The following is a 26,454-nucleotide window of genomic DNA, read 5'->3' on the forward strand; positions in this document are numbered from 1 at the left end:
GAGCCTGAAATGACTGTTCAAGACATTCTAGGTTACCAGTGTTTTCCTCACCAGTGGATTATCCCTTCTTTGTGATTTTATTTGTATAGCAAGTGACTTATTAGCTGCTTAAATTCTCTACTTTGTATTACAAAAAGAAAACTGCCAAGTCTAAAAAGCCATGACAGAACACTGTGGAGTATAACTCAGAGAATACTAAGATATAATGCTATAAAACCTCAGACCTACAAGCAGGACACCGATCAAACCATGAACTAAATACGTAAAAATGCATCACCATGTAAAAATCCTGTGGATTTTAGCCTTTTTAATTTGCTGTGGAGATGCAGAATGATGGGGAAAAGTTTGCTACTTGGAACACCGAAGAGGAGAAAAGGTTTCAGTGAGAAGTTACTTAAATGGCCAGACTATGTATTTTCATTGCCACAAGAACAACACATTTTTGCCTCTCCATTGCTTTCTTAACTCTAAGTATACTTATGACTTCTCTGGAGCGTACCAGCACTGACTAGGCAACAGCTGTTCAAATTAGAAAGGATAGCCTCCTATAATCAAGGAAGGATGATTGACTTCTATTCTGTCTCCTACTCACCACGCTAAGTAAGCTGGGAATCTAGAGAAAACTCTTAGCTTACAAGCTTACTCCCTCTCCCATTTCAGCATATGGGGATAGACAGCCTGGCACTCAGTAAAAAACACAGCTCTAAGAAAAGAGATTTTAATTTTTTTAACTCTGTTTTGAAACTGATACCTGCACTATTCACCTTTTGTAACAACACTACCAAGGCATAATTCAAAGGCTACCAAATCACATCCACGTATCAAAGAACCACTCAATATCGCTTCTCCACAGTGAGGCACTAAGGGAGGAAAAAGCCCAAGCAAGCACACAGTCATAGAATCATAGAATGGTTTGGGTTGGAAGGAACCTTAAAGACCATCTAGTTCCAACCCCCCTGCCATGGGCAGGGACACCTCCCACTAGACTAGGCTGCTCAAAGCCCCATCCAGCCTGGCCTTGAACACTTCCAGGGATGGGGCATCCACAGCTTCCCTGGGCAACCTGTCCATGTCCGTTCACAGAAATCATGTGTTTATTGCAACATGTAATACTACATCAAATAAAACAATATAAAACAGGAGAGAGAGATATACTATTTGTGATCCTTTTCCCAGGTACACAGTTTGAGTATAACTGATATTGAAACCATCACTTCTGACCTGCTTAAGGCTCTTTCATCACAATGATTTAATCCATCAAAATGGATTATAAAAATTATCTCCCTTTCTCAGAGTTCATGAAGTTTTCAGTAGCCTGAAATTCCTCTATTGACAATAAAGTGTGACCTACTGATGACATACTTTAAATGTTGTCATACAGGACAATGTTAAAGAAATTATTTTAGTGCACGCTGGTGTTGATACAATACAAAATCATGCAAGAGCAGACCAAGGTGCCAAAAAAAAGCTCCTCACATGATCATATGCCCACAATTTATTCATCTGTCAAAAACACATTGCTTTATTCCATGTTATAAATGCAGTTTATGCTGTATGCAAAAAAAACCTCATTTAAGAGCTAAACAACTTCAGTTAGTGAATGCCATATCTAGAATTGCTTGAGGAATTTTTTGGAGGCAGATACACTGCTTCTCACCATTAGGAAATGGAAAATGCCTTGCTATCCCACTCAATCAGTCAAATATTTAGAAGAGATGAACACAAACACCCGGACCGTTCCCATTTAAAACAAAACTGTCATAAAACCAGTAATTCACAGAGTGAACAGCCAGGCATAAGACTCACGGCTTAAACAAAGGTTAAGATTGGTAATTCCAAATATCTTAATGAAAAAATAAACTAAAATGTCTATTTATGACCGACTTTCCAGTTAACGCATAGGGAAGGATATTGTTAGTTTTTCCTCCTCTATTTGCTTCTAGTACTGTTTCTTCCACCTTCCTTGAGACTCACCTTGCATTTTACACAAGTCAAAAGGCTTTCTCGCAGCTACCAAGTCAGATTTTAAATGAAGAAAGTAAAAATCTTATTTGAAACACTAAAAAAGTACCTGCTAAATACAGAATCAGACTAGGGACCCAAGATCCAATCAATACTTCTAGGTCACCAGATTTTTTCAGTATCTTTTAAAAATCCCTCCCCAGCCTCCCCAATCAAGAATACAGGCAGCATCTTCAAAAATTGTTACGCATTTTTCATAAGCATAGGATCTGTGCATTTAAAAAAGGGGGTGGAGGCTACTGAAGCTTCTCCAGATATCTTTAGATGCTCCTACAATTTATCTTCTTTTAAACCAAAAGTAGATCATTAACACTAGTAAGACCTGCAGACCATAGGTAATTAAAAGATTTGTGGAATTGATGACATAGTATGAGCCTATATGAAGTATTGTCAGCTGTCTAAAAAATTGATCCTCACTAAGATCTGATCTTCCAAGAATATTAAAACAGTTACACTTGTTTGACCACAGGTCTACCAAATCCAGCATCTGGTTTCTGACAACAGCCAAAAGGGAATACAGAGTATAGCATAAGAACGCTACGAGCACGTAAAGACAACCCTGAATATTATCCCAAAGACCCTGCCCCATACAGACACCCCCAAACATCCTATGGTCCTCATTGTGTTCAACTCAGATAATCTCTTCCTCAGATTTAGATTTCAGTAGAGCCCTGTTCTGTGCACTTTGACGAAAACACCTATTTAACAACACAGTGCAAAAGCTAAAAAGGGCATCGTTTGATGCCATAGTGACAATAGCATAATGGTAACAAGAAGACTAATTTAATACAAGAATAATTTACCAAATATGGATTAGCAAGTAAATACTAGTTTAGCTCATACTTGATGTTATCATCCTTAAACACAAATTACTGAACGGAGTTTTATAAATTGGTTTGTAGCAGACTAAGGCAGTTGATTACAGTAGTTACTCCAGGACTTAAAACCTACCCTGTGGTAAAGGGAATATAGCTCTAAGGAACAGAACAAGCTAAAACTCAAACTGCCTTAGCTAACCAAGAGTCACAACAGTTAATCCAAAAAGACTGAGTAATAATTCAGCCATATGCTCAAAGTATTTTTTTCTAAAAATGTCACATTGATTATTAAAAGGCCATGAAGCACGCAGCTTGTTTGAAGAACCTAAACTGAGTTACACCCAAATGCCAACAAAAAAGGTTAGGATCCCAGGGAAACTAACAAAGGGCTATAGGATTCTTCACCTACAATAGTTCACATGAAGCACAGAACAATTAAAGCACTCCAGTTCTACCACATCTTCAGATTGCTTTCACTGAATATTTAACATAGTGCAAAGTGGCGTCTGTCTGAAAGAACACAGGAACCTAGAAATTTCAAAAGTTATTAAGTTATAGCTGTAGTTACAGTTTATCCATGTTCTTATGACTGCACCTAGTCAGGAGTGATTATTCTTACTTTATCAGTCAGTGCCATTAAGTGTTGCAATTCAGCTATACCAATGAGTAAGAACTTTCACTCCAAAAAGGGAGCCAAGCTAATATTGAAGACACTGACACATGATCTTACGCTGTAAAGCAAATGCTATAGGCAGTAATAGTGAATTTTTATTCTCAGGCAAGTAATAAAAAGTAAGAGATCCTATGTGTATGATCCAGCTATGAAATACACCTTGACAAAAATCAAAATTAAAAATTTTAAAGGCTGATAATGGTAGTCTTATAATACCACCATACATTAAGATGTTAGCCACAGAGAAATGCAGCAGAGTAACAGTAGAGCTTCCGTATGTAGATGATCACTAACAAAGTAGAACTTGCTACACCTGCTAGCCACTAGCAGAGTCTATTAAGTAGCGTCAGTTTTACATATACATATCGATCTCCTAGAGGTGAATGAATTCTGCATGTTGCCTTCTTTCAAAGTACCTGATCAATGCATTATTGTCTCACCTGAAACAAGAAGATGAGCACCAGCTTTTCCAGTTAACTTGGGATAGACTTCCTATGCACAAAATATGATTTATTGTTAAAACACTTGCATCATTCTGTGTTTTCTGGGATATCTGACAGCAAATAAGACTTCAGGGAATTGTTCTAGTTCAGTATTTCATTTTATTAGTGTCACCATTATGGATAAGCTATCATAGACACATCTTTAAACAAAAATAGTAAAAAAAAAAAATTGACTGTGTATTGTAAATATCTAAAGGTAACTATCAAAAAAGCAGCAGGAATAAGAGACAATTAGCTAACTAGTTTCAGTCTTTTTTTTTTCCTCATTCAATTGATAAAACATAGTTCACCATAATTTTCAACAGACGCTTTCTTAATACTACAATTGAAGAGCTTCAAAACTGTACTTGGGAAAGAAAAGTAGGCAACAAAAGACAAAAAAAACCCCAGGACTGAAAACCCACACACCATACGAGAGACTTCTTCCCTTAAGATCATCTCGCATTTATGAACTATATATGTGTATAAATACACATAGTATTTCTATATCATACAAGTGGACTATTTGTAAGAATGTAGTCACAGAATCCAATTTGATACTGGGTATTACAAAACTCAAAGTAGTTCTATTTAAGAGTTAAAAAAAAAAAAGAGGAAGTCTTCACTTCAGAGTGACAGTGAACTTCAAACTTCAGAGAAACAAATGGACTTAATCAAGTTTACATGGGTATTTTTTGCTCTAGTGAAAATGAATGTATGCACACTGCAGACTGACATTTTTTTCTATTTCAACTTGACACAGCACACAACCGGCATCTAAGCATGAAGTTCTTATTGCTAAAATAAACACAGAAGTGTTGAGCTTGATATTTCACCAGGATTTTTTCCCAATCAAGACTTTTTTTCTTCCTCTCCCTAATCTAATGCAACATTTGCAGAAGTCCCCAAAAAATTTCAGAACCATAGAAGCCTGCCAAACAGAGTAACCCACACTGGAAAATTCAAGAATTGCAGAGATCAGTGAGATCTGCTTTTCTGCATTTCCCACTGCTGAAAAGGCAAATTAGCCTGCTGTTCCTGAATTACAGTATTTGTAAAATGCATTTATAGCTGTAGTACAGCAAAAGATTTCCCCCTCCTCCCCTAATCTCACAAGCAATGCTTCCCCTCTTGGTACTTCCACATTCTATCATCTCATTTGTTAATTATTGCTTAAACCCAAATATACACTACCTGCATATTTTATAAAGAAGAGATACTCTTTAACTTCATTTGTTTTATTTTCTCATGTACAACAGTACAACTGAACTGCAAAGCTAGAAACATAAAGTTTACATGATTATGACTTAATTACTATCAGGCCTTTAGCCTTCAAGAGAAAAATACTATCAAGATCATAGTGGGCTTTTGTTTCCCAATTAGAAGAACAAAACTGTTAAACACATGACCCCAAAAAATGCATTATGCAGCTGAACAACTCATACTAAATAACCAACTTTTTTTGTTCTCTACTTTTAACAAATTATATAAAGGACAGCTCAGATTCTGAGGTGTTCACAAGAGCCCAAAGCTAACACCTTGCTTCTCACAGGAAACCACATTAAGCAACTATGTCACTGAACAACACAGAGTCACAGAAAAAACGCTTTACCTTTTCAGAAGATTATTGTAACCTAACCTCCAGATAAACAAAATCTTTTGAATACTAGCTGGATTCAGGACTCCAAGTTTATTTCATTATGGTGCTGGGGTTGTTATTCTCTTTTGCAAACCAGGAGAAGTTAGGTAATAAATCTCAACCTTTCTCTGCACAGAGAATTTGGGCACAGAAGAGCCATGAGATCCAACTCCTGATGTTTGCTACATTTACTTATTAAACATCCATGGCAAATACAGTTGTTAGGAAAGAACTCCAAGTTCTGTGGTTAATATTCACTAAATATACATTACAATATCAAGGACAAAAAACTTAGCCAGATCCTATAAGATCTGCTTATTGTCTAGAAAAAGGACTATCATCCACAAACTCCCTCCAACAGTAATTCATCGTATAGTCTTAACCATTTCTAGAAGTCAATGATTAAGCTACTGAAAAGCACATAAAAAGATGTAGTGAACAAAACCAGAAAAATGTGGCAAGTAACACCTTCATTCTCACATTAAAGTAAGTTTTAATAGCTAAAACAATCCCCATTCACTTCCTAAACTTACCCTATTCAACATCTCCCCTCCATGGCAGCAACCTAAAATAGAACCATGACACAAAAAAGGATCATTTCCACCTTATAGAGGTTCACTGGAAGACACACAAAGGTCCTCGAAATAAGCAAATTTGTTCAAACCAAACCACAGCATAAAATGGTAATAGTCATTAAAATGTTATCACTAAGCTGTTAGCCATTCATAATTTGAGCAATATTTCCCCAGCGAGAAAGGACAGCCTGCAAGATTCCGTGAAATTGCAACAGAGAACAAAAAAAAATACAAACCAACTTAAAACAGACACTAATCACAAGGAAAACACTTGAAGCACTATCCTAACCTTCCATCTCTTTAATACAAATGAACAAAAAGGTGAAGGACATATTACTGGAACTTCTAGGGAGAAATGACAATTATTGCTGAATAAGAGCTCAGCATACTTCAGTGTTTTATCTTAAATGCAGTCTACAACCTACGGAGACTTTCTTGTTTTGGTACCTATTCAGTAATCTCAAATGCTTAGCCAAGAACTCTACAATCCCTATAATTCAAAAGAAGAAAATTAAGTTCCAAACAACTTCCTGTATACAAAAATGGGAGCAGCGACGCTCTGAAGTCTGCTCAGAACGCTCAGCTTCATGTAACTGATAAAGCTACAAAATCTACCTAAAATGCCTTTTTGGTATATTCACCAGCAAAAGTCATTTCCACTTAAGCTTTACCTCCAGGTTTCTTAAGTAAATAGATGAAAACTTTTGCTGTTTGTATCCTCCAGCTCTGATTCAATTAAGTTGTGCCTCAACTGCAAGGAATACAATGCAGGGATAGCTTATGGTATTATCACATCATTAGAGGGGGGTGGGGGGAAATCACATTTGTCATTTTGCCAAAGGGCTACTTGATGATTATACTCTTTAAATAAAAGAATAATTACAAATATGTGTCAAAGAAAACACCAACCACTTTTTTACCTTAAAACTGCATAAACAACAGTACATGAATAGTGGTACATGAAAGAACAAAGGCACCACCCTGAACAGAGCCAAGCAACAAAGGCAAAAACCACATAGCAAGTTCAGAAACAGCCCAGGACATTCACGGTTTCTACCAAAAGGCATAAGCATGCTATAGATTTCTGTTTTCTCAAATTTTGCTCCAATTTGTATTTCTCCAACTTGTTTCACAAACCTCTTAAAATAAGACATGTAAAAGAGGGAAATTAAATAGGCTCATTGACGGAAATCAAAGTATTGTTTCAGGTCATGTTCAGCACAACTCTTTGTACAGAGTGTACTTTTAAAACCATGTCTATTTTGCCACTCTTTCCAAATAAAAGATATTTTATTTACTTCACTTATATCTTTGAACAATTGGTTTAAGTCATTTATAGTGTGGCACACAATGCTTTATTACCTAAACTCCTTGAAGGCAGGAGGGCAATTTAAAAACACATATACTATGCTTACTTGATGTCCCATAATTTTCGTACAGTTATAAACACAAAGCTCAGCCTGCTTGTTTGCAAAACCTGACTCTCAAAAGTGCTGACAGAAGAGATGCAGCTTTCAGCATATAACAAATGCATGCAAATAATTCTTAATTATCTGGAAATTTAATTAATCTGTTTCACACTACCCAAGGACCAAGTCCTATTTTCACCTAATACTTCTGTTCTGAAAGGGAAGGGTCACACGGACCTATGTTTAATAGTGTTTACATTTTAATTCAGGTATGATATGTTCACAATATGTTAGAAACATGGTAACTTGAACCAAAAAAGTGTTAGTCAATGGCTCCACACTAGAACTCCTGCTCCTCTGGAATTTAGTCCAGTTGTTACCTTGACTTATATTCCACTTTTTTTTAGCACTCCAATCACAGCTGTACCATATATAGCTAGCACTGGCACTCACACAGTATTCTCTCACCCCATGACAGACATCTTAACTTGAAATTAATTTGGAAACTGATTTCGTATGTTTCTCCTTCAAGAGGATTACATTTCTCTGAGGTAACTGCAGTGAAATTGCTCAACACTTGCTTTCACCTTTTTTGAAGTTAGTTTGAGCTATGGTTTTCCTTCTCCAATGATTTGGTTTTGCTATTAATTAAATGGCAGTATTATTCTCCTCAATTGGAATTATTAGAAAGTGTCTTAATGAGTTATAACTACTATAAAACTGACAAGCACAATATACATTACTTCATTCTATGTTGTCAAGGAACAACATCTGAAAGAGAATGCCCACTTGCCTTCATATAATCAGAGAAAAGGGAAAAATACTTATCAAACTGAAGAAGTTAGTAGAAAAACAAATTATTTGGTATGTGCTACTTCAGCAGAAGACTTTCTTAAAAATTATTTCAGAACACTTCCCTTCATACCTTTTGGATAATTTCTCTTCAGTTCATGTATTTCAGGGGCATATTTAAGGGCAAAAAAATCCAATATAGTTTGTGGCCTTCGTACAAGCACTTTCAGTTTTCTAAAAAAAAAAAAAAAAAAAAAAACCACCAAACTATCAGGAGAAAATAAACTGTTCGTATGGTATTATTTTCTCTGTTTCTTAAATATTCCACATGAAAGGCAAAAAAGGTATATCCCTTGTATTAAAAAAAGAAATAAAATCCAGTATTTTCCCCAATATCAGTACATCACCATTGGCAGTCCCACATGAAGGATCATAAATGACTACAGAAGTGATCCGTATGAGAATCAGTGGCATGCAGTAACACTAGAGATGTCTTGCTGCTCTTTCTAACCTTTTAGCCAAGTTAGATTAAGTACAGTGTGAAACAATGCTTTTTTAATTTAAAATATGATTTTGTAACAAATAAGGTAACAGTTTGATTTATAATAAAACTGTAGAGCATTAACGGTATATTTAATATATTTTTATACTCTTACAGAAAGCATCAGAGGAAATTCTGTAGCCTACACTTACTTACATGCCCGGTAGCCCTACAGAACCTAAACATGAGCACATACTATGTCACAGTAATATACTTCTGCTTTTGCTTGCAAAATGAAACTAGACAAAACCATTTTCAGACAAGTGTTACTATATGTTAAAAACAATCTCATCTTTTGATATTTTGCTTCTAGACTCAAACTCCAAGCAAAAGCATAGTATAATGCCACTTCTGCTGTGGTATCATGATGAAAATCTTTTCTATGTAACTACCAGGTATTGGCAGACATTAAACAATTCACATCACGTTCAAATTTATTTCTGGTTTTCGGCAGAGGGACTTCACCACCACAATCTGCCATACGTAATGAATAAGAAAGCTTACAATTTCTTTTAATCTGTCCCATAGTTCCTCAATAAAGTGGTAAAGTCTATCAGACAAGGAAAAGGAAGTTAGGGAAAATTCACCATCCATCTCACAAAAGTAATTGATTCTAGAGGTCCATTTTAATCTTCGTCTATCATTGCACCTGAAATAAAATCCAATTATTTCAGCTTCACAGGTGGACTGGATTTTCATCCCGAGAGATATGAATGAGCCATGAAATGATAAAAAAAGCCCACAAATTAACATCACACAAATATATATGCTACATACAGAGCTGTCAAATCCCGCAGTCTGAACATTAAAACTGAATTTCCAGCTCCCCAGTTTAAACCTCTAGCATTAAAACATTAGCAATGAAGCACAAGGACTACTATCCAGTGAACAATACCATATTTGGGCAGTACAGCTTGCCCAGGCAGTGTTTCACCTCGAGCACGAAGGCTCAAGGCAAGTGGGAGCCCTATCCACTGAGGCAACCTCTCACCAGAGCCTTGTACCAGACCCTTCTCAATCACGTGGCCCAGCATAAGGCACATAGTTTTCCTTAAGACCCAGTGCACTGGTCTCCCATATCAGGGCTTCACAGCAGAGGAAAAAAAAAAAATCTGTAAACATGCTCAACAAAATAGTCTCCTTCTCATCCCTGGTTCAATTCCACTACTGCAACCCATCTTTCATTATTTAATTCTCAGCATTGTATGCAAAACGAGCTTAACGATAGGAAAGACATCATATTTTCCTTTCTAATTATTAGTTATATTCATAACAGCTGAAAGAAACTGGAAGTGGTCATTTATCTGTACAGTAAGTTGCATAGGCACAAATTAGGATGGGAGTCCCATCATACAGCCCCTAGCCTCAGGATTCAACAGTATAAAAACACACTCTTACTTTCATGCATTACATGTCCTACACCATCACCCTTGCACATTTTATTTGCCCTTGCAAATTTCACAAATTTGGGGGTATGTATGTTTGTTGGATAGTAAAGGTGCTTGGGGCTTGGCATTGTGGTGGGGAATGTTCTGTTGTAACTATTGTTGTACTTCCCAAAGAAAAAAAGAGAACAAAAATAAAATTAATGATCAAAATCAGGAAGTGAGCAAGAAGTTATATTAAACCCTAAGCAATGTAAGAAAAATACAGAAAAGTTTGATTGTCACAAAGTGAAAATTACAACCGCTGTTAACAAATTATTTAAAACTCTGAGTCATTAAAAGAGAACTTGTATTTAAAAAAATACGTATCTATTGATTTTAGAGTGGGAAAGTAAATTTACTAGAGTAAAACTGTTTGTTCATATTTTCAATAATTGAACAATCTTTTTACACTAGCATTGAAGCTTTGTGTAGTCTAATTATTTAAAAGGACAGCATACTTCCTCTTTATTAATTTCTTTGAAGAGGAACAAGCTAACAAGCTTGATCTGCCATTCCATTTTCAGTGAAATAGCCAACAATAGCTCAAATGTTATTTTAAGTGAATATAACTGGAACAGTCAAACAAAAGGTCACCCATTTTACTGGTGTGGAAAAATACAGGATAGGCCTCCTGGTGTCCCAGGGATGTTCAGTACTTTGTATGATCAAAGCTATGCAGACTTTGGCCTTAGTACAAATACCTTCCTATCTCCCCTCATCCATACTTATTATTCGCAACACAATTTTAGTCACTGTTTTTTATGGTGACTTGTATAAAGAAATCTGATTTACCCCACAAGAAAAAAAAAAACAAACAAAAAAACACAAACAAAGCACCCCCAAAGAAAACACAGAAAACATCTCCCACTCTCCAAACTTACAGCTAAAACAATCTTAAGTTTCAAATAAATTAAAAATATACATGGATTTTTTTCTGTGAGTTACATCACATAGTTTGAGTCAGCAGAAGCAACTGAAAAACAACTAGGTTAACAGAAGTAAGGCCATGACTTTTTTCAAATATGCTGTTCATTTACAGAGCTTTAGGCAACTAAAATGTCAATACATATAGACTTCACTGAAACAGATTTAATGATCTCCAAATGACAGGAATAGCTATTTGCTTAGGAAAAGCAGAGTCAAGGTTCACCTTCTGAAAATAGTCCTTTGTTACTATTACTGTGGGCATCCCACATTGTCACCCTCATACCGAAATCTGTTTTTATTTATAGCAGTAGTATAGTTTTTAACGAAAGTCAAGCAACCCATTTGTTGTGTTAAAGTTGCAGAATTCTTGAAGTCCTAACTGAACACAACATTTCAGCCCTCCAAGTTTTTGAAGAAATACTTCAGTGATTTTGATTTGTTTTGCTGTGCTACAGCACCTCTTTTCTCTCTAGTCCCCCTCTGTTCTATATATGAGGTTCTATGTTTGAAGTTCCTCCTGGTTGGCTGCTACGCTTCTTCCTGCATCAAGTTCATATTTCTGTCACTTATTTTGTAGGATATGTACAACCTCTTACCCACGTACATCAGATGACATGTTTTCTATTCCACCTACAACTCTCTCCTTTTCCTTGCTCTTTATGCTCAGGTTTCAACTGATGAGCTCTCTCCCCATTTCCTTCAAAGACAGAAAATTCTTTCAATTTCTGCATAACCTACATCAGGCAATGTCAAACAGGTCTCCCACAATAACTCTGGGTCCCATGTCCACCCATGAGAGTACCCTTATTTCCCTCCAAGAATAACATTACCAAATCATTGCCCTCGTGATATCCCCCCCGTTATGCACAACACAATAACCTATCACACTGGCTTCACGTCTCTCCTACTTTCCATACTACATTTCCTTTCACACTGGCTTGGCAAAAGGCAGCAAATGCCATGGTCACGTGTTACTACAGGCTGACCACAGAGCCACAGAACGGGGTTCCCCCTGTTTCTTGCCCAGTCTCTTCTCTAACCATCTGCCTGTTTCCACAAGACCTGTATGTTTGCAACAGAGCTGGGGAACACTGCCCCTCTGCCAAAGTTGAGTGGGAATTGAGCAAGTGGTTGAGAAGTTACTGGCAGGGTGGGAGCACAGGCTAACGGACAGATGGATGGACAGATGGAACAATTGCATAAGCAACCTTCCCTCAAACCAAAATAAAACTTCCAAGTCCCACCTGTTCCACAAAGCATTTCATCAGCACTAGCCACTCCTCACTTAAAGGTTTTCTGTTTTATAATAGGCTATACTGCATAAAGTAGTAGCTTTAGTCTGTAGAGTTACCGGATCAACACATTACTGACTGTACATCACGATGTACAGCTACAGTGCTCCATAAATAACTGTCTTTAAACACAAGCTGTACCCAAACAAGACTTCACAGTTAAGTAGAAAAAGAATGGTTGCATAAAAACATTATAATGGCATGTAATTTAAAACATCCTTCATAATAATAACATCAACAAAAAAAGGAGAAACAAAACACAAGATTGGCGGGGGGGCTTGGGTTGGGTTTTTTTTTTGAGAAATACAAAAATATGTAGAGAATTAAAAATAAAGACTACTACCAATTAAAGGATCTGCAAAGGCGTCTTGCATTTCAACAGCCTCAGACTGTGTGAAGGGCTAGAGAAGAAGCTGTGCTAGATGAACAGATGGATCAGAAAAGTGTGAAGAGGTCCATAAGGTAGACTCAAGTTTTTAAAGCATGAAACTTCTGAAGCGAGCATAGGACTCATTGTAGGTGTTTTCATACAAGGATTAGTTAAGGTGAGGGATTTGGTGGGTTTCTTTTGGGTTTTTTAAAGCTTATAGATGTAGGTAGATAACAGCATACTATGTGTGCATGTCTGGAGTGGTGAATTTGGGAGAATACTGCAACTCCATACACTGACAAGCAAGGCAAGGAAGACTGGAAGTGTTTTTGCAGAGGTTAAGCAAACAACCAGATGGCAACATTGTGGATGTGGCAGATTAAGAGTAGAAACAAAAGAGGGGGGGAGATCAGAGGAGAAAAAAAAACCTGCTTGCACCAAAAGCCTTTGGTTCCTTTTAGCTGGAATTCTCTTTTCAAGTGCTCAAAATAAGATAATGCAGCGCCATTAAAATGAGTTGACCATGGGGGGGGGGGGGGGGGGGGGAAGGTGCCCTGGAAAGAGAAGAGTAATTTAATTTTACATAACTTCTTCCTAGTGACATTTTAGGAATAAATATATTTTTAGGAAAATACTGCTTTTGTGCAGAAGGTCTAACTAAACAGCCTCCTGAGGTCCTTCTTCCATCCTTAATGTCAATTATCACTTCAAAATACCCTAAGCAATTCTATTAAAAACAACAGCAGAAAGTTAGAGTGGGGGTATTCTATATGCATTAATAGATTCAGCCTCACTTCAATGAGCATCCATATTGCAATAAAAAAGGATATCATTTTTAAAAAATGTATGGTCTGAGGTTCACAACTGAAAATTATTAACATCTATTGTCACTGCTATGACAATTGCCTACTCTTTGACTAATAAATACCTTTAAATTTTGGATGAATATTTCTATACATAAGCAACCCATAAGTAAATTAAACTTCTTTTCATCTGAAATGGTACATAACATAAAAAGCAAACTTGTTCTAAGTTATTGTAAATCTACGCCCATTTCGTATTTTTCATCCCCAAAGCATATTCTAACAACATAGAAAACGAGCTGCCAATATTTTCCACCAACTATTTTGAACAACAAGAATTTGAAATATCAATTAAAATGTGAGATTAAAAACCAGTTTCATAGACTATATGAGGTGCTGTATGTTCTGACGGTTTTAAGATTTCTTCACCTCTGAAGGGGGTCACATAAAAACTGAAGTCAGATGGGCCCCAATCCTGAATATACTTCTCCATAAGCAATATAACTGAAGTTGAACATATGTTTAACTTATTACACGTGCACAAATATTTGTAGAGAGGGCTTAAGTGACTCCAGGGAATAAATAAAATGCTGCCAAGTGTTAAAATAAAAAACAGAAGAGGAAGCTTTTCCTGCAATTTGTTTTCAGCTACTGTAGAGTTTTTACTAAATACAGCAGGTTAACTGGAATTTAGAACAAGTGTAATAGCTCTAACAAGAAGAACTTTATGAAGAGCTGACTATGACATACCGCTACTTTCCACGCACCTCAGTTTTCCTATTATTATTTCGGATAATGTCCATAGGTGCAATCTATAAAAAAACCCCACCATCTTAAAAGATGCAGAACAATCAAACTACATTATATTTATTCATGGAAAACTGCTCTGATGAACCAGCAATTAACATGATATGCTGCAGCATGCAATATACTCGTACCAGACATACTGAAATTTGTTCTAGGAGCCAGCATAGAGCAATATCCAAATCCTTCCAGCAAGCTTTTGAAGCTTATCTACTACAGGACTTCCACCAGAACAGTTTCCTCTTTGCCATCATCTAGAAACGTTGTCCAGATGAAAAGGGAGAGAAGAAAAAAAGAGCACTGCACACCACCAAGCATTGTGAATCTGCAACATTCAGGGCACACCAGACCTTCTGCTCTGGCAATGCCAGCATAGCGCTGATGTACGCACAGGCAAACACAGGGAGTTTGTGAGATGCAAATTACATGAAAAATAAACATGACCTTCTTAAGACTAGGAAATCTAGCAACAAGTAAGCAGCTTATAAACACAAATTTACTGTGGTCTCAAGTTTAATTCAAAAGTTTCTATGCTTTAAAGATAAATATTTAAGTACAAAGTCCCACTTGCTGATACAAAGCTTAAAAAACTTACTAGCTGGCAGCTATTTTGTGGCCATGAAACCAGATTGTTCCAACAAGTTAAAATGTCACCCAGCCTATCACATACAGGTCAAGCAGAAAGATCTACCTTCTCAAGGTCAGAAAGCACTGAACTGATGAACATTCAAGTAGCTATTCAGTCACTTCACATGTAAGTGGGACTTTACAGCAGAGTAAATCGATCACTTCATAAGCGCTCAAAGTAAACCAAATGTACTGAAGAACTTCCAAGTGATTCCATGGTGGATAGTTAGACCAAATAATTATCAGTTCAGTAGGAACTTAAAAAAAAAAAAATCCATTTCAAGATCACAACAACTCTGAGTTTGAAAACTAAGGGTTTCCCTACAAAAACAAGAGCTTCACAATTAGTTTTTAGATGATGAGACCAGCCAAAATACAGTTCTAAGGAACTAAGCTAAATAAGAATTCTTCCCTACAAATAAGCCATTGTAAGTGTTAACCATCTCTCTGAATTCACTAAGAAATGTAGTTACTGCAATACATGATGACTTTTAAACACTGCCACCTAATTATGAAGAAAAGTGGAGGAGGGGATAAAAGTTTTGTTTTCATATTCAAGCTCCATTAATCATTTTTTTTAGTACTTAATAGCTGAATAAATATTTGATTCTACTGAACCTTACAGCCACATACTCCCTTTCCCTCAGTTGAATGAAGCAGTGTGTTAGCATTAACATCGGTACTTCTACAGTCATCTGTAAGAGAAGATTAACAGAGACAGTGATAACCAAAATAACAGAGCTCTATGTAGCTGGCATAATGAGGATTCAGTTAAGAATTGATTCACATTTTGGTTTTTTGAGGGATAATTTTTTTTCATTTGTTTGGGGGCTTTTCCCCCTCCTTTTAAAATACTGCCAGGCAAGTCTTTCTTGTGAATGCCACGCACAGTAAGATTATCTTCTTTTTCCAAAATAAGTGTCAGTTTTAAATTAAGTTATCCTACTGTTGATATATATCAACTAAAGGCTTAATTGTCAAGACATCAATGGGCAATTTCAACACTAGAAGGTTGGACCAGCTTAGATTAGGAATACAAATTTGAAGCCAAACTGGAACACACTAACATCTCTTCTGAAGTAATGCTGTAAAAATAAACGTAATTCAACTAAAGCTAGAATTAAAAGCTTCTGGAGACCTAACATTTGAGTATCACAGATAAGCATTATAGAAAGTCATTGTATATTAACTATAGCTATCTATTTATTCCATTCACATGTTCCTCATTTTAAGACACAGAAATAGATTATTTTGACTCCACAGCAGCTAAACATAACCTAGGTATCAATCTTCATATGAACAGAGAAGTAGAACACAACTCTAACTTGAGAGCCCATACATCGATTTCTGAAAGTTATTTTGCCTAAAGGAAACAGACATGGAAGTTCTCTGAAGGCTAGCCTATTCCTATGAAATTTGCATGATTGCCTCAGATAAAGGAGAAAAGAAAATACATGCAGTATTTCTAAAGCAACAGAGTTTAAGATATGCAGACCCTTTCAAAGGGGTTCTTTCATGGATTTCATCAAGATATTGTTCTTTCATTGTGATTTCATCAAGATATTTAACACAATTACTTCTCTTAAGCTAAAATATCTTATTTAACACAGTGACAAATAAATTATCACATTCTAAACAAAAAAAGTTTATTTTTAAAAGCTGAATACATTAGTGTTGTGAATATTCAGAAGTTTAACATTTTTCCTTCATCCATATTTAATATTATGAAACTGCACAGACTTGGCAAGAGGACTGATGTTGTAACAGTGACTTCCTCAGTTTACTTACATACTGTTTTAATGCTCACTTTAATTTATATAATGAAATTAATTCTTACTGCTTCTGATGCAGAATGCTGATATTACAATTCACAAACAAATCTCCATCTAGATACTGAGGTATTATAGTTAGAATATAAAATTTGGAACCAGAAAATAAACTCTATTACTCATTATATTACATACATTCTTCAGTAGCAGTAAGTCACTGATCATTCTCATGTCTTGATGTTCTGATGTGAAAAAATCAAGATAAAAATCTAGAGCTGCTAGGTTTAGCTCATGAGTAGTGCTAAAATTCTTCAAAATTCTCAAATAGAAGTTATGATAAACATAAGCCATTCTTGTTCCTTTCACATGATGAGCACACACAGAGTTCACAATGACTTCATTTATCCTCCATGTCAACAAATTTTCAGGGTAGCTCCCTCTCATTACTGTTTCATGACCCATGTTCATGCTCTGCTCAGAGTAAGCACATAAACTCAAGAAAATTCTCATAAATAAGAATTCATATCTTATTCAGAGCTTAAATAATACGTAGGAAAACTGCTGGGTTTTTTCTTTCCAGATTTCTACTGCTGAGAGTTGTGTGTATGAGAAGGCTAATGCTTATATGTGAACAGTTTTGAAGAGCATCCATATATAGTCAGTATTATAAATAGCTATTTTTATAACAGCACTGAACTGGCTTTTCGTTATATATAGTGAGAGGGTGTTTTCTGCATACAGAAATTATTCTCTTATTCTACCTTGTACTTGCAGTCTTAGCTCTCCTCCCACTCACGTAGTCCTGCTCCATACAACAACAGAAATAGCCACTGCTAGTGTCAAACCACACTGGCACTATAGTTAACTATACCAGTGCTCCAATAATAGTTTCCAGCAGACCAGCCCAAACCTCTTTTTATAAAGAGGTTCTCTCTCTACTGACCATACAATTTTTTTATATTTTCCTGTCGCTATTTCACTAGTTAGAAAGGCTTATGAAAGTGATATTCTCGAGCGTTTTGTTAGGAATATAGAGCTACAGTAAACATTTCAGTATTTGAATCTCAAAGTGTATTTTTTCCTCATGCTTATTAAACTAAAGTGAAAGGATCTATGAGAACATTAAAATAGATCTGCAATTTCTTCGTTTCGACCCTTCAAATTTTGAAAACTGAGCCAGAGCAGATCGGCTACAACACTAACAGGTTTGCTACAACTCTCATTTTAAAGTCAGACAAAAGGAATCAAAACATATTTCTACTTTTAGCTTCCATAAAGTTCAAATCTAAAACATTAACAAAAAATATCTTTAACATAAATCAACAACAGGTTATATATCAGATTCATTAAAATTGTCAACATTCGAATAAAGTTAAAAATCAAGCATAATGCAAGTATTTTTACATGTGTATTTTTGAATAATGATAACTGCTTTCAACTGCAGGTCTAAGCACTGGCTGAAATTAATTCCAAAACTAGTTCCAGAACATGGTATAGCATTTGCTCTTGCAGCACTTGATTGCTACAGCTTTAGATTTCTCCCTTTTCCTATAAACTAGGGTCTTTCACTCATTGTAATGTATCATCTAGTTTTTCTGCATGCCAGAAAAATCTGAGTGTGGTGACAAAGATTTTGATACAATTTTGATTTAAATCCCCAAATACTACAGTTTTAGATAAATACTGACACAAACAAGGCCATACTCCTGAGAGTTATTTAATGCAGAGGCTTCTTTAGGCAGAAATCTCTCTCCTTGCAGAGCATCTTGCCAGAATTACAAAGGGGGAGATTTTCCTTCCTATTGCCAAATGAGCAAAATGACAGAAATCTTAAACACCCACACAACTAGAGGTAGTATTTAGAAAAAGCCAATATTTCTATTATTCATCCACCTATTAAAATGGCGCTTCATGTTTCTACTACAGGCAGGTATATTTTATAAAAAGCTTGCTTTTTTTTTTTTTTTCAACTGCAGATGTCTGCTGTTAGGTCAGCACACACATTCACTGAGACAAGAAAAATCTTAAAGATCATGGTTTTTTAGGCAAACACAACAGACTATGTGAAATATTAGATTTGACACCCTTACACTGAGATCTGGAAAAAGATAGTTAAGTGTCCTCATAGATAGTAAAATTAAGTGGGAACTGTAGGTTGTACTAGCCAAGAAACCACTATCAACTGGCAATAGGCAACTTGATCACTCATTATACTGGAAGCCTGCGGTGCCCAACACGTCTCTGAAAAACAGCAGAGGCATCAGAACAAAAGAAACTAACACGACAATTTAAAAAACTTCTCTCCAGCAATACTGCAGAACCTGAAGGCCATTCATGATCTGCATCTATCAGTATGCCAATGGATTTTCCTAGCCCTCCTCTGTTTTAGATTCTCTCACAGCCTATTTGAGATGTTCCAAAGCTTTGCTAAATAAATATATGTACTTGCGGTAAGGAAGAACTCTTCGAGATATGACTGCAGACTAATCTATTACAATCTTGACAAGCCTACTGAGTAGAAGTCAGGTAGTAGCTTCCCTCACCCAAGGCACAGCACAGAGGAATTTGCATGATCATTACTAATGTCACTATGGCAGTTTCACGCTGTTGCTGTTCCAGACAGCTACCTGCCGCAGCAATGGTAGGCAGTACACGATGCAGACAGAAGGAGGATCTCCGAGAGGGAGGCTGGAGTAGTTCAGCAACAGCACGCAGAGCCCTCTCATACACCAAAGAAAATAGAATAGGAACAGAGCTTCTGGCTCTCCCAGCCCTGTAAGGGGCATCGCTGCAAACACGCAAAACCCTGCTTAATAAAAAAATATAAAATATCATTTTCCCCTCCGTACGCCTAAGTCCAAGGATAGAAACCGGGTTTTCCCTGCCCACCGACCAATAAAAAAGACGAAACCCGAGAGCGGAACCAAGGAATAGCCCAGCAACGGGAATCCCGGCATCCCTCTTCTTCCTAGCGGCTCACTCTGAGGAGCAGCCTCCTCTCCTGGGTGTTGTCCCCTCCGACGCTCTCCATCACCACCGACCTACCCGGTAACCACTCGCCTATTTTCCGACAAACGGCGCAGAAAATGCACAAAGACCAGCAACAGCGCGACTGATTTTTAAACAAACAAAAAACCCCAGCAAAAAAAAAACAAATCCCAAACACAAAAAGAAACCCCAGAGGAAACACTCCCTCCCCCAAATCATAATAACCTAAGGAGTATCTCTTCAGAAAAAGCCCCTGTAGCCAGCCGGCAGGGCCGTGAGGGAGGAAGAGGGGAGAGATGGACAAGGCGGAATCCCACAGGCGGCCCCCCCCCCCGCTCCCGGGGCACCTCAGTCAAACCCCGACCAGCGGGGGGGAGGCTCTGGAGGGGCCGCGCCCACGGGCTCTGCCTCCTCCCGAGCCGGGGCGGCGAGCGGACACCACCGTACCCTCGAACACATCTCCACCGGGGAGCCGGCGATACCTGGGCTGGGGAGCGGCGGGGCGCTGCCCGCCGGCGGAGACGCCCACCGGCCCCGCCAGGAAACGGCTCCCGGCGGGATGGCGGAGGGTGAGGGGGTGGGCGGCGGCCGCTCAACGGCGGCGAGGGCGCGAGCGGCAGGGGGTCGCGCGGCTGGCCGGTAGCGGAGGGAGGGGAAGGGACGGAGCCGAGGGAAGGGGCTGCCCCGTTGCCGCTGCCGCAGCAAGAGCCCCGGAGGTGACAGGTGAGGGCGACGGAGGGCGAGGGGCGACCTCCTGGGCGCTCGCCCGGCCCCGCGCGGCTCCCCCCTACCTACCTCCGCTCTGGCGCTGCCACTGCTCCGCGTTACACCCGGCGGCGCGCGCTCACTCACACACTCGCCCGCCGCCGCCCCCTCACTCCGCTCCCCCGCCCGCCGCCGTCGTCCCTCCCTAGCGCGGCGCTCAACCGACACCGCTAGCCGCCCGGCCCCACCCCCCCATCTCGGACTGACACCTCGTCTCACCAGTCGCAGAGGAGGAGCTGGCCCCAGGCCACGCCCATACCCTCTTCGACCAATAGAAGCTAGCCATGAGCCTTTCCCCTCTCCCCTCCGCCCTCCCACTGGCCCCGCCCGCCCTGGCGGCAGGTTCGGTTGACTCGCAGCTGCCGAGCAACGGGCGCGGGGCTACGGGCGGCAGCGGGGCCGGGGCCGGGGCGCCGGGGGTCGTGTCAGGGGAGAGGCGGCGGTGGCGGGGGACGGCCGCCGAGGGGAAGTCCGTCCGCAGGAGAAGGACCGTGGTTGTGCGTGGCACCTCCGCTGCTGGCAGGTGGAGGTGCGGGGGGTCAGGCGCCGGCAGCGGGGCAGGACCGTGAGGGACGTGGCCCGCCCTGGACGGGGAGCGAGGGGGCAGGAGGCTTCTCGTTCGAGGGGGATTTCGCCTAAGGGATGGGCTTTTTTTCTTCTTCCTTTTTTTTTTTTTTTTTTGGCATGGAAGCTGGTCGACGCCCCCGGCACGCAGAGCCGTTAGCCACCCGCGTGCGGAACGGGGCGGGGAGGAGGGAGCGGGCTGTGGGGGGGGGAGAAGGGCCGTAGGAACTGCTGCTCGTTCCGATAGATAGATGGATGGATGGAGAGTAAGGCAGCCGAGATGTTAAAAGTCAATATCTCCTTTTCCCTCAGCTCCTGAAACGGTGAAAATGTCTCCAGCGCTCGAGCATTTCTCCAGCCTTTACAAAACCATAATCTCAGTTTGCGTATTCTGTTGCTGGCACCAGTAAGGCTTGCACGTTCCGGCTTTGCTCTCATCAAATTAAAAATACAGTTAAAAACTAAAGCCACTTTTAGCTGCCGCTTTCAGGCAAGCATCAAATAGCAGATGCATCATGGCAAAATGCAGTTCTGCAAGTTACTGATGCTTGAACTCGTCTCCCATTTTCTTGGTATGCTTCAGTGGTTATTTAAATTAGAAAAATGTTATGAAGCCCACTGGACATAACATGCCGTAGGACTCAGCGATGGCTGAGTATTGCTAATCTAACACTAGCCAAAAATATATTCCTTTTGTAGGGATATGAACCTTAGAAAGATCTGTGCAGACCGATAACAGACTTAAGGCATTGCAGTGCATAAAAATCAGGCTCCTCATTTTCATTTGTCGTTCTACACATACTGCTTCTTGAGCCTTGGGGCACTTCAAGTGTCTAGGTTTGGATCAGGGATGCACTTTTGAAGTAAATGCTGTCATCATCTCTGCTCACAGTGCTTTGATTCGCAGTGCGGAGTGGTGTTGGACTGCATGAAGTAGATCCCTTTTGGATGAAGCTAAACTGGCAGAGGTGCTCCAGGAGTGCATCTAATGCATTCCAGGCATAAATGAGTGCTCAGTGGGACTCAAACTGAACTAGTTGAACATTAGGAATCCTTGAAATGTGTTTAGCTTGGAGATCAGGTGCTCAGCAACAATTGTTACACGCTACAGAGATTCAGTTAGGCCTTGGTGCTTGTCAGTATAGTCAAAGACTTGGAGCTTTATAGTTCAGAAGGAAGGTCCCAGAGGATTTCAAATATAACATCTGAAAGACCCAATTCGTGGTTCACAGCAGGCAGGCAAACTCATCTTCTGAAACTTTGATGCTTGAAAGTCTGCCAAAACTCCCAGTTTGTATATGGATCTTCCCATATTGTTGTGTCAGGAGTACATCACATCTTCCATAGCTATAAGGATAACATGAACTCAAGTTCAAGATGTGATGCCGCTGTCTAAAGGGTAGAAAATGTGCTACCGATGTTGCTTCTCCAGATACTGTCAATAGCTTTTGTGGTCCTTAATTATTCCCCTATGCCTGTTACTGATTCCAGGATAGAAGGCAGTGGTGCTATAAGTTAAAAATTAAGATAAATGACTGGGTAATGCTTTAATGCTTAAAAATAACTGAATGAATTTCCGGTAACATATGCTAGCAATTAAATCAATTTTTTTCTATCAGTGTATCTTGTCATTTTAATATGAGGCCAGATTGTAAGTGATGTAGTACGTGTTGAATTTTTGCAAGAAGGCATAAACAGAACCACTGCTATGTCAAAATCTGAGCAGAGAACTGTGGATTTTTTTGTTATAACCTACTCAAAATCAATTTCCTTTTCCTACAGTGCTTCTCACAAGTAACCAGTTTCACACACTAACATGATGTTGTTACTCTTTCCTGAGATCTGCCTTCTTTTGGATGTTTCTCATAATACGGTATGTGACAGAGAAGATAGAACAATTTATAATAATCTTTAATGTGGAGCTTTGCTTCAATAAGGACAGCAGTCCATAATTTTACATGCCTGAAATCAAACATCATAGCTCACTTGTCTTCTGGGTTTCTTCAGTATTCATCATAATATTTTTCTCCCTCATCTTGTGGTTGTAACAGAAATGTTAGAGTACAACAGATTTTTGTTTACTGCATTCAAAAGTTTAAGGCTAATTTCACTCAATTAAAAAGACGGAATTTTCTAATGTGAACCTTTGCAAATCAGGCATGGATGTGAGGCCAAGCCCTTTTTTTCTGACACACACATCATGGTCTGTAATAGAGATTTTGTTTTGAGAAGCTAGACTAGGCTCCACCAAGTCACTAAAATAAATATAGGAAAAAACATGATTTACCAGGTAGAACAAGCTCTGAATATGACTCTGAATACAAATAAGCAGCAGGTCTTATTCATAACCAGATAACATTTTTAGGCTTTATTCCCATAAAAAGGAGGAGAAACACCCAAGTTTGGGCCACCTAATTGGTTTTTCCAGGGACTCCTAAGGGAGTGATCCAGGTCAGGGACAAACACTTGAAGACAGCAGCCAGATTGTCTTGGCTTCCTTTTTTGGTCCCACAGACGAGCTGGCTTGCTGTCAGGCTGGCCCTCCAGTGCAGATCAGAGCAGTCTGATCTGTTCTGCTGGAAGCGGCGTGAAGTGCCAAGTCCTACACGTGTCTTCTCTAGGAGTGCCTGTGAGTCATTGTACCAGCTAGGGGTACAGGCAGCTACCAATCTGATGGCTAACCAGTCTAATACAGTCTCGGTAGGAAAGAGCTGCTTACCCCCTGCATCCGTATCAAGCCACTGATACTGAGAGCCAAGTAGGAATTAATTTGATGTAAGCACCAGGGGAAGTGGATGGCAAGAGGATACTGAGTGAGTAGCATTATCCACACGGTTTAGACAGGTATAAATGTAAATACAGGGAGCAAGATACTATCAGAGCATTTTAGAAGGGCCTTTAAAAAGACAAAATTCAATGGGAGTTTCTCCTAGCTGAAAAGTGCAGAAATTGGCACATGGGTAGGAGCAGATTATTCATTTATTCCTTCTTGCAGTGACATTTCATTACATGCAGAAGAAACAAAAACCATGAAGAAGTGAATAGATATTGTTTCTTTCCTAGGGTCTTGAGAGAAAACAATGCAACAAAAGGGAATGATGCTGGTTTTATTATTATTCTCTACAAACTGGCTGTTGCTTTCCCAGGAACCAAGCTCTCAGTTGAGCAATCAGTAATTTAAAAAGAATTTTATCATGAATTTCCTATACAGTGTTGCATATTTAATACGTGCAATAAAGGCCGACAGTCACAATTCTCAGGTGGTAGAGTTTGCTGTAACTGCACTGACATTCTTTTACACAGCTTTTCTTAAAATGTATATTTTAAAATGTGTAATTTGCAAATATTGCTTTTGAATGGGATCATTTCATTTTGAAGAGCGGGCACGTGATGAAAGAGTTATGGCTTTATTCCTCCCTGTGCAATCACGTCTATGCAAGGGCTACAAACCAATTTTTCCCTCCTCCATTTGGTGGGTGCCACAACCATCCTTCACCGAAATGGCGAGTGGTTCACTCCACAAGATTTGCCTGGTAGGGGTGTTTGTGGGGATTCAATAGGGACGAGGGTTTTCTGCACATCCCCACAGCAGCATTGCTAGCTGCTCTGCCCGGCACTTCTAAGCCAAACAGAGCCCTACCGGGGGTGGTGGTGGGGGAAGTAACAGAAGAAACAGTGCTTGGTCTATAAGAAATGGTTTTACTGTCTTATTTAACAAGACTTGTTTAGGCTACGAAAAGTACCAGTGATCTAGAGCTTACCTACTCTCTGCCTCTTAGTTTAAAAATAGGTTTTCTGTGCTGCTTAGCCACCTGCTGTATTCTCCTCTTATGCATTACCACTGCCCTTTCTTCTGGCTTCCTAAACATATGTGGGTAGATCGCAAGATACACATTCTGCTTTTGCAGAGCCAGGACTCAGCCTAATTATAACCTGCAAGATCAGGATGTGACTGTTTTGACTTGCAGAAGCAAAGATGAATAATTGAGTTGTTGACATTTAATTTGTTTAGATATTCTGAACTCCGTCTGCTTTTTACTGTAATGTGTTGTGTTTATGACAATGCTGATACCTGATGAAAACTACCTGTGTATGCAAGCCATTGTTTGCATTGTATTTTCCGATGAAGTAAATTGACTTCTAGCAAAGTAAAAACACTTTTGTTGTTCTTTTATGATTCTAAATTCAATGTGTTTTTATAACTTCTCCATGACAAGAAAAATAGTCCACAGAATAAAGTTAAATAATATTTCTTTCCGGGCTATGCTAATTTAGACAATCTGACGTTTCAAAGAACTATACATCTTTATTTCAATAATAATGACCAGTTATGGCTAATGGATTTCATTCATCCTAATATGTCTTACTGTGTGTAATAGGCACCTTCAGTGTGCACGTAGGTAGCTTTGCCCATGAGGTATTTCATCCCTGAGCATAATTCATATTTTTATGTCAGCATTTGGTTGGAATAAGACAGGGGGTAAGACGACATGATTGCAGGGTGGCTTTCTGTTGCAGTAATCTGTGTCTTGAGCTCTGAGGGCAATTCCTGTATGTCTAGACCCATCAACACTGCAGTCCTCAGCTCATCTCAGAATAATGGTCCGGACATACATCATTATAGTCTCACAGATCACATTGTCTTCCACCTCCTCTCCCCTCCTGGAGTTCTGGTGTCCCTAGCAGTGATGCTAGAATAAAAACATACTAGATAGGAGAGCTCACATGCTTTCCAGTGATTATTTTCTTAAAATCAGTTTTGTTTTCAGAGCATTTGTAACTTTCCATAAACAGTTTGTTCTTGTTATATTTAAATACCCTATTTTCCTCTGTCTTACTTCTCCCTCATTCTCCTTTCTGTCTTGATTGCATTTAAACTTTACTTAGTTACTGTTTTACTAGTGTCAGTGTGTTGTTTTCACCTCCGTCAGCAGTATCCCCCACTTAGGGATCTTTTGACCTATTTTCTAATAGAATAGGTTTCCATAGGAAAGAAGAATTGCCCTTCCTCTCTAGAAGAATTAGAATTTATTAACTGTCTTACTAAGCCAAGCCTAACGGAGAGCCCATGCCGCTACATTTAGCATCTGTATACAGAATCCCAAAACTTTATCTATGAAACAGTAATATATGAAATATTGCGTCTAGGCTGGCAGTGTCTCACTAA

At 39.0% G+C, this 26,454-nt stretch overlaps 1 long non-coding RNA gene across 1 annotated transcript in view; it reads right to left on the reverse strand.

Annotated features, from left to right (window-relative positions):
- LOC141737890 (uncharacterized) overlaps window positions 1-20,879 on the reverse strand; it is a 49,207-nt gene extending 28,328 nt beyond the window's left edge. The window contains exon 1 of the long non-coding RNA XR_012585264.1: window positions 20,754-20,879. This is a non-coding gene — a long non-coding RNA (uncharacterized LOC141737890). The remainder of the gene's footprint in view (window positions 1-20,753) is intronic.
- Between the last annotated feature and the right edge of the window lie 5,575 nt (window positions 20,880-26,454).

This window comes from Larus michahellis, chromosome 1 (genome assembly GCF_964199755.1).
Source record: "Larus michahellis chromosome 1, bLarMic1.1, whole genome shotgun sequence".
Lineage (NCBI taxonomy): Eukaryota > Metazoa > Chordata > Aves > Charadriiformes > Laridae > Larus > Larus michahellis.